The following is a 7,292-nucleotide window of genomic DNA, read 5'->3' on the forward strand; positions in this document are numbered from 1 at the left end:
TCGGAAAGAAATAAAGGATGCAATCATTGAAGTGAAGGCATCAATTCAAACTTTAAACAATAAGACCAGAAGGAGAATAGAATCTCACTCTTAAAAGATAATCACTCCAAAAACAAATGCATAGTATATAATTTAGAGAGAAAAAAATTGACAGCATGAATTAGACATCAAAGAAATATGAGCCCATTTAAAAAGAGCTAATCTGACTTCCGGGAAGATGGCGAATGAGAAAAACAGCGTTTACAAGTCCTGCTACCTCTCGATCTCTATTGCCCCAAAATCAGCACTTTTCATAGTCAGAAAACACTACCAGCAGAGAAATAAAACATGCAGACACAAGAGACAGAGAAAAAGAAGTCTAGAAGAACAACCAGAGACCAGAAAAGAAACCAGCCTGCAATGCGGCAGCAGAGCCTCACCGGCGCCATCTTTCCTCACAGCACCAGGCTCCAGAGAAGAAAGGTAAACAATGATCTGAAGTGAGCTGCTGCGGATCATTCAGGTGTAATTCAGCAGTTCTCCCAGCACAAAGAACATCTGAAACTCCCAGTGGGCAAGATCATCATGCCTTCCAGGGATTCAGAATGGAGCTCAAAACTAGAAAAGAAATATGCCAGCCTCATGGCCAAGGGCGTGGCAGTAGCTGCATACTGCCAGCAGCTGCAGCAAGTTCACCAGGCCCATGATAGCTCCAGATCGGCATGCACAATAACTGTAAGGGAAATTTCAGCCACTACAGGAGAAATCCAGCACTGCATGCCCAGGGACTTACACAGCTTTGGTAATCTCCCTGGGTCTGAAATTTGGCAGACCAACCCAGAGAAGGAGTAGTGGTGGCAGAGATACCACTACAGGAGAAATCCAGCACTGCATGCCCAGGGACTTACACAGCTTTGGTAATCTCCCTGGGTCTGAAATTTGGCAGACCAACCCAGAGAAGGAGTAGTGGTGGCAGAGATACCACACCCTAGTTGGAGCTCCCTGTGGGAAAACACCCAGCCCAGCACCCCCACGGTCTCGTGCAGCCTCGATTAACTCCCTGGGTCTGATACTTTACAATACAACCCAGTAAATGAGTAGTGGCAGCTGAGATTATCACAAACTCCAGATTCAGAGCACCCTAAGTGAAGTTTTGGTGATGTGGGGAAGAACCCAGAGAAGGCACAAACTTATGAAATCATGGTAAAAAAGGAACAACAATAGAGCAATGAATGCCGACAATGCCATAATATCAGAACCTAGTAACAGAAATTCAGAGATCTCCAGAAGATCAAATAAGGAATATAACTGTAGAAATAATACAGGACCTTTGAAAAGAATTTAGAGAGAGTCTAAAAGGATGCAATCATTGAAGTAAAGGTCTCAATTCAAACTATAAACAATTGATTAGACCACATGGAGAATAGAATCTCACTCCTAGAAGGTGATCACTCCAAAAACAAACGCATAATTTATAACTTAGAAAAAAAATCAAACAGCAGGAATCTGACATTGAAGAAATATGGGCCCATTTTAAGAGAGATAACCTAAGAATAATTGGAATAGAGGAGGGAAAAGAAGGTGAAATCAAAGGGATCAATAATCTCTTCAAAAAAAATAATAGCAGAAAATTTTCCAATCATAGAGCAAGAGGTCAATACACAGGTCCAAGAAACTTATAGAACTCCCTTTAGACAGGATCAGAGATGAGGATCCCCATGCCACATAATTGTCAAAATGACCAATTTGGAAGCCAAGCAGAGAATCTTAAAGGCAACAAAAACAAAGGGCCAAGTGGCATTCAGAGGCACTCTGAATTATAATCACTCCAGACTTCCCAAACCAAGTCATGAAAGCCAGAGGGCTTGTAGTAACATATTCCAAACTCTGAAAGAAAACAACTTCCAGCCAAAAAGTTCCTACCCAGCAAAACTATCTAACAAATTAGATGGGGAAATAAGAAGCTTCTGTGACAAACAGAAACTGAAGAAATTTATGTATTCAAAACCAGCACTAAAGAAAATACTCCAGAGAGATTAACTACAAAGAAGAAATAGGTAGTACACACCAGAACCAGAGAAACAAGATTTTTCCATCCAGCAGACAACTAAGCAAAGAAGAATAAACAGTATTTCAAACAGAAAATAAATCTTAACATGTTAGGAATTAAAAGTTATCTCTCAGTAATCACACTGAGTGTTAATGGCCTCAATTCCCCAATAAAAAGACATAAAGTGGCAAAATGGATTAAAAACCAGAATCCATCCATCTGCTGCTTACAAGAAACACACTTTACAAGTAAATATAGGAACAAACTCAAGGTAAATGGCTGGAGCAAGGTTGTTTGCATTCACTGCACTTGGAATGCTCTCTATCCATGGCTGAGTTGTGACACAAGAGAGTCTTGTGAGTGAGCTGTTTTTTGAAGACTTTGAGTGAGCTGTTTTCTCTGGTTCCTTCCTTAACAGTCAATACAGCTGAATATGAGAATTTCAAAGTTCAAGTACTCAGTTTCCTCTGGACTCATACTCAAAACAAGGACCCAGAAGTAGCAAATGCTACATATAAATCTCTGTCCCACTTTAGTGCAGAAGAACACACCATTCTTCATCTGCCTGAGAAGGTAAGACCAGAACTTCCTGTTCCCTGTGAGTTGTATGAAGATGAAGATGAGGAGGATATGGATCTGTCAGTTCCTGGCCCATGTTATCTCAAGCTGCTGTCAGTCACTGATCCTCTGGTCTACCAGCTCTAGAAGAATTTTTCACATCACTTGTGAAGCAAGAAATGGTGAATATGCCCTGTGGGATCTATCATTCTGCATTAAAGGGAGGTATCCACTCATATCAAGGAAAGACTGTAGCAGTAGTCTCCAATTTTATATTAAAAATGTATGAAATGAACAAACAACCAGGGTTGAAACCGGGTCTTGCAGGTGGTATATTATTTTGTTATTTCCACATACTGGAGTAAAGATGGCAAACCATAGAATTGACTGATGGCCAGTAGGGAGCAAAGTTTCAAGCAGGTGTCACTTGCTCTTGTGCATGAGGTTCACATCCAGCTTTCCAAATGGCACCGTGCCCTCTTCCTTCCACAGACATGGCTTGCCTACATAAATCGAGCATATCATACCATCTTACAAGGAAGAATAGAAGACCTGGAGCTACAATTAAAACATGGAAAAGAAGGATCCAAGGAGGTGCAGTACAAGAAGAGCACAGCCTGGCTCTGGGTCCAAGACATGTTGACTGATGAGGTTACCAAGACAGCTGCAAAGGAGAGTCCTATGGTCAAAGGCGATGCATTGTTAGCCTTAAGCATCTTTGCTGTTGTCCTGTCAAGACACAAAACCAGCCTGGCCTTGGACTCAGATGGGGTCCTGGAGGTTCAACCTAATTTCCTTCCAATGAAAGAGTGGGTCTCCATGGTACTTGATACTCTCCAGGTCATTGTGGGTAGCCATTACCAACCCAGAGGACAACTTTTCTCCTGCTTTTATCATAAATCCTATTCTGGTAAAAACACAGCTAGTGCATTGCCTGCACTGCTGCCACCACGGCTTTGTCCCTCCTTATGCCAGTTTTTATTATCTCTTGCAAAGAGAAGGTTGAGGAAATCCTGAGCATGCTGACTGCCAGGTTACCTGGAAAACCAAGTGCTGATGAATCTCAAGCCATGTAAATCCACTTGGGCCTTGCTTTGGGGATGTTTCTCTCTTGTTTGTGTGAGGAGAAACTCAGTGACATTTCTGGCCAACAGATGAACCTTCTGATGAAGTCCTTGAATGCCCTGGAGAACTGCTGCTTTGACACCAGTCTTGAATACAACACCGGCTGCATACTGGGAGTCGGGCTTGTGCTGTCCCTCATGAGCCACAGCAGCCAAATGGAGTCCCGGGTGCACGTGGCAGCCTCGCTGAGGAAGCTGTCTGCATACCTCGATGGCAGCAGAAGCCAGAGCCAGACATTCCAGGAGGTCCTCGCCTACACCCTCAGCTGTGTTTGCACATCAGCATTCAGTGCTGGTATTATTGAGGCTGCAAAGGCTGAAGACATCATGAACAAGCTCCAATTTCTGGTAGAGAACAGCCAGAAGACTTCAGGTTTTGCCCTGGCATTAGGAAACATAGTTCATGGCTTAGCCACGTGTGGACATGGAAAAGCCAAAGACATGGGCAGCAAACTGCTCCCCAGCTGTATCAGAATGGTTCTAGCAGAGAGCACTCCCACAATACTTTGCCTGGCAGCTCTGCATGGCATGGTGGCCTTGGTTGGCTCTGAAGGGGATGTAATACAGCTGAAGTCAGAAGCCATACAGACTTCTCATTTTCAAGGCAGATTCAATGAAGTCAGTAGAACCTTAACTCAGGTCACCAGTCTCTCTGGAGTGATTGGTCTTCAGTCAAATGCAATCTGGCTTCTAGCACATCTTCATTTATCTACTCTGTCCTCAAATCAAAGCAGAACCTCTGTTCCTACTGACTATAGCTATTTGTCTGAAAGCAGTTTTATTCGAGCAGCTATTGGCTTATTCATTACAGGAGAAAAAAAGGTCCTGAAGCTGTTCCTCCTTCCTTTCTGAAAGTAGTGATGAAACCCATAGCAACTGTAGAAGAAAGCTACCAGTACCCTCCTGCCAACTGGGCTGCACTCCTTTCTCCATTCATGAGGCTCAACTTCGGTGAAGAGATACAGCAGGTCTGCCTTGAAGTGATGGCAACCCAGGATCAGTCATCCCAGAATGTAGCTGCTCTGCTGGGCTTGTGGGTGGTGCTGCCACTGGTCCATTGTTGAAGCCTGGATATCAAGAAATACATCTTGGTGTCTGTGCTTTTGTGGATAAAGTACTTCTCTGATGAAGAGATCCTTGGTTTTATTGAAAACTTAATGGTAATAGTTTTAAACATAGCTTCTTCACTTTGCAATCCTGAGTTATGCTCGAGTGCCTTACAGGGTCTAAGCCAGGCCATGAAACTTCCCAGTCCTGCCCACCACCTCTGGAGTGTGCTCTGTGAAGCTACTGAGAAAATGTTTGACCTTCTGCCAAATAAGATTCAGAGAAATAATCTATAGCTGTATATCAGTGTAGCAAAATGCCTCTCAGACATGACAGTTGATGAAGCCAATCGGGTCTCGCACATTACTAAGAGCAACATGGAAAAGGCTCTTTTTGTCAAGCTGTACTTAATCTCAAGGACAATTCCTCTTGATGAGCTTAACTTATATGCTCAGCGTTGCTGTGCAGCATCAGAAGAAAGAGTCACTAGCTGCAAGATTCTACACAGCTTCTACCAGGCACAGATTGTGAGCCACGCCAACACAGGTGTGTTGAAGAGAATGGAATGGCTCTTGGAACTGATGGGTTATATCAGAATTGTTGCTTACCAGACAACATCTATCCTGAATATGGCTCTTGATGAGGCACTGGACTTTTTGCTGCTGATATTTGCTGCTGCAGTGATGGTGTGGGCAGACCATGAGGCCCCACTCCTTCTTGGCCTCAGTGCCAGTTGGTTGCCATGGCATCTGGAGAATGGCCCAGCTGGACCAGAATCAAGCTTCCTTGGCAGGAGTCCAGTGCACAGGGTCACTCTGCAGGAGGCTGTCACTCTCCTTCCCAGCAGCATGCTGCTTCTGCTGCAGAAAGATCCCTGGAAGGAACAGACTCAGAAGTTTGTTGACTGGCTACTCAGCATCATGGAAAGTCCTAAAGAAGCCCTCTCAGCAAAGTCCAGGGATCTCTTGAAAGCCACCCTGTTGTCCTTGAGAGTTCTCCCAGAGTTTAAGAAGAAAACTGTATGAACCAGAGCTTATGGTTGGTGAACAGTTTTGCAGTAATCAAGAACATTCCCAACTGACCAAGGCAACCCATAGAAATGGAAGAAATTGTTAAGAATTTGTGTCTGGGATTGGTGAGACATTGATCCTCAGAGTTAAGTGTCATGAAAAGGTGGCCACACTCCTGACAGGTGGGCCATGCATTGCCAAGAGAAGAGTGTACCGCTTTGGTACCCAGGCCAGTTGAGACTGAAATAGAAACATACATTTTCTTTATTTTGGCCAAAGTTCAATGTGAAGATTTTCTTTGTGAAAACTTGGCTATATCATTGTTTCTCCCCTAAATTCCAGTAAAATAATCTTGTAAAAAAAAAAAAGAAGAAGAAGAGACAAAGCAGGACACTTCCTTTTATTAATAGGAACAATTCACCAAGAAGACATAATGATAGTAAATGTTTATGTCCCAAACGTGGATGCACCCACATTTGTAAAACAAACCCTCCACAACATCAGATCTCAAATAGACCGAAATACAATAATATTGTGAGACTTCAACACACCACTCATACCACTAGATCGATCTTCAAGGCAAAAGATGAGTAAAGATTCTTCATAACTAAAGAAAACTATAGACCAAATGAATCTAATAGACATATACAGAATATTACAAGCAGGAACAGCAGAACACACATTCTTCTCAGCAGCCCATGAAACCTTCTGCAAAATGCATCACATCCTGGGCCATAAAGCAAGCACTAGGAAATTCAACCAATATAATATAGTTCTCTGCATCTTTTCAGACCACAGTGGAATAAAATTAGAAAACAATAACAGGAAGACCAAAAGAAACTATTTAAAATAAATTGATATTGAATGATACACTATTGATAGGAACAAACTCAAGGTAAAGGGCTGGATCAAGGTAATCCATGCCAATAGAACTCGAAGACAAGCAGGAGTAGCAACTATGATATCAGACAAGTTAGACTTCAAACCCAAACTTATTAGAAGAGACAAAGAAGGTCACTTTTACTGGTAAAAGGAATAATCCAGCAAGAGAAAATAATAATAACATCTATGCCCCAAACATAGGTGCAGCTACTTTCATAAATCAAAATCTTTGTGACATGAAGTCACACATAAATCCCAACACAATAATACTGGGAGACTTCAGCACACCTCTCACAACACTAGACTGATCTTCCAGACAAAGGGTCAGTAAAGATGCCTCAGAACTAAAGAACACCATTAACCAAATGAACCTGTTGGACACATATAGAATATTTCACCCAACTACAATGGAATTACATTTTTCTCAGCTGCTCACATAACCTTCTCCAAAATAGATCACATCCTGGGACACAAAATGAGCACTAGCAAATTTAAAAAATGTTACATACTTCCTTGTGTCATTTCAGACCATAATGGAATGAAACTAGAAATCAACTTTAAGAAGACCCAGAGAAACAACATAAACATGTGGAGACTGAACACCACACTTTGAATGAAGAATCAGTCATAGAAGATTTAAGA

The 7,292-nt window shown here is 42.3% G+C and overlaps 1 pseudogene across 1 annotated transcript; it reads left to right on the forward strand.

Annotated features, from left to right (window-relative positions):
- Window positions 1–621: 621 nt before the first annotated feature.
- On the forward strand, window positions 622–5,804 carry LOC308259569 (focadhesin-like; annotated as a pseudogene). The gene is made up of 2 exons: window positions 622–781; window positions 2,263–5,804. The product of its transcript is annotated as a focadhesin-like (transcript).
- The last annotated feature ends 1,488 nt before the right edge of the window (window positions 5,805–7,292 follow it).

Source organism: Muscardinus avellanarius, assembly GCF_963383645.1.
Source record: "Muscardinus avellanarius genome assembly, chromosome: 1".
Taxonomy (NCBI): domain Eukaryota; kingdom Metazoa; phylum Chordata; class Mammalia; order Rodentia; family Gliridae; genus Muscardinus; species Muscardinus avellanarius.